Source organism: Nanorana parkeri, unplaced genomic scaffold (genome assembly GCF_000935625.1).
Source record: "Nanorana parkeri isolate BGI_ZX_2015 unplaced genomic scaffold, ASM93562v1 scaffold310, whole genome shotgun sequence".
Classification (NCBI taxonomy): domain Eukaryota; kingdom Metazoa; phylum Chordata; class Amphibia; order Anura; family Dicroglossidae; genus Nanorana; species Nanorana parkeri.
This window is the reverse complement of record NW_017306578.1, coordinates 211,685-214,148: the sequence shown is the minus strand read 5'-3', so window position 1 is coordinate 214,148 and position 2,464 is coordinate 211,685.

The window sequence follows — 2,464 nt, the reverse complement described above, 5'->3', positions numbered from 1 at the left end:
TTAGCAGTAGAAATATGGAAAATGTATTTCCAGGGAATTGCAATCGGGGAAACTAGGAAAGAGGACACAGGGACACTATGATCAGAGCTAGGGATGAGTTGGACTAGCCATTACAGAGTTGGAATAAGCTGACCATACCATCAAGTAGAAAAGTGGTGCACAGAATGCAGTGTTCTAGCCCTCAATCAGGTGCACAGGAGCACAGTGCTGCACACCGAGAGTTTTCTGTAGGTCAGTGACAGCTGTGGTCCAGCACTAAGCCCAGGAGCAACACTGATGTGACTTCATTGCACTTCCTGTCAGTTCCAAGGCTTGGGCAGAGCTGATATAACTTTGTCTTGCCTATCCTGCAGAAATAGATCACTACCGCAGTGATTTATTGCGGGCTGCGTTGTTGCTGCAAAGGGGGACTTGATCATGTCCCCCATGATGAAATAAAATGTTAAAAAAACAGACGGGTGTGAATGGGCCCAAAGCTATTATGCACCCCTGGACATGAATGGGAACACAATTGAGGCCCCTTATATTTACTCAATTGAATATTACTTATTCAGAGCAATGGCCTCCCTGATTTGATACAAAATGAACAGATTGTTTAGGTGTGTCCTCATATTGCAGAGTTTTGTTAAATGGTGGGCATACATGTTACAATCTGAATGTACAATTCCCTTTAAGTTTACCAAAACTATGTAATATGAGGCACAAACAACTGATTGCCTTTGTATCAAATGCACAGGCCCTTAAGCTGGTCATACACTCAAGCTGAATGAGAGAAATCTTTCAATTCCCCCATCCCCTGCTGGCTACTGAATTTTGACAGCCGCCCGTCACCCTAAACTGCCCGAATAGAGACAATTTTTCATCTGGCTCCCCTAACAAAAGTTGAAAAATCAACTTTTTACGAGCTGGGCCATACACTATACTACCTGAGTGTACGATATCCTTTAGATCTACCATCAACTATGTAGTTACAAGGGTCTGTCGGATATGATACAAATACAATGCATTGTTTATAGGTGTCCTTATATTACAGACTTTTGGTAAATCAAAGAAAATTGTACAATCAGGTTGTTTGGTGTATGGAGATGTGTAGAGCAGGGGTCCTCAAACTACGGCCCGCAGGCCAGATCCAGCCCGGCGCCGTGCGTGAGCGGGAAATACAGCCAATTTAAAAACAGGTACCGATGCCTGTTAACATACAAGCAATCCGCCGGCTATGGAGCCGGCGGATCGCTTGTATGGGCGGTCGGCCTGTGTCCCCCCCCTCCCTCCGCGGCCCCTCCTCCCGTTGTCACGCTGATCTCGGGCTCCGGTGCGAGCCCGGGACCAACATAGTGCCTCTCTGACATGAGATCAGAGGGAGGTCGGTACACGATTTCCCTCCGATCCCCTCTCCGTTGTCAGAATGCGGAAGTGGTGTATATTACATCACTTCCGCATTCTTGTGTCACTCTCCAGCTGTAGACGCTGGAGAGAAGTTGATGAAGCAGACCTCCACTTCATCAGCTTCTTCGGGGGTCCTAGGTGACATTTGTTTCCCAAAAAATGTTTTAAAGTTACACATAAAAAAGAATTAAAAAAACAAATATTTTTTTTAAAGTCCCCACCCATACATACACGCATGCAAACATGCGCCAGGTGCACATACCTGCGAAAACGACGTGTTACATATCGCAGCGAACTTCGCAGTGAGAGCAATAATTTTAGGGTCATCAATCACTGATAACACAAAACTGATGAGCGGTAAAAGCTTTTAAAGCGTCTCCCCCCCCCATTTTTCAAACTATGATCTGGCCCCCAGCAATGTCTGAGGGACAGTGAACTGGCCCCATGTTTAAAAAGTTTGAGGACCCCTGGTGTAGAGTATAGTCATTGTAAAGAAGAATATAGAGAAATTGTACAATCAGATAGACATTGTAAAGAAGTATGTATGGTGATTGTACAATCAGATTGTATTGTGTATAGCCAGATTTACAGATAATGCTGAGAAGTCAGAGCCATTTCCCGTTATATTGGGGTAGAAAATGGTAAAACATAAAAGATGAAAAGTTCAAACTAGAGTGCAGGTAGTTTATTTGCAGTCTCTTATTCTGAATGCAATCTTTTGAAGTCAGCGAACACAATGTTAGTTTCCATATGTAATTGGAAAATACAGAGATAAATAACTAAGTACCAAATAAATCCATGCATTCAAAGATATTAGTGTGGACTTATATAGAAATAGCTAAAAGCCAGGGAACACTCGCAGGAAGGCGGGGGGGAGGAAATCAAACACTAATACACCTAACCAAAACAACAAAGGCCGTCCACAGGAAATAAAGAATTACTTCACCCGCTCTCATTCATCACTTCCGCTTGCCTTTTGCCAGCGGATCTTTACAACATTGTCGACCTCTTCTTGCGCAACCACGCTGCGCCGGTTGCTGGGCAACTCTCCGAAATAACTTTATTGAAAAACAATGGC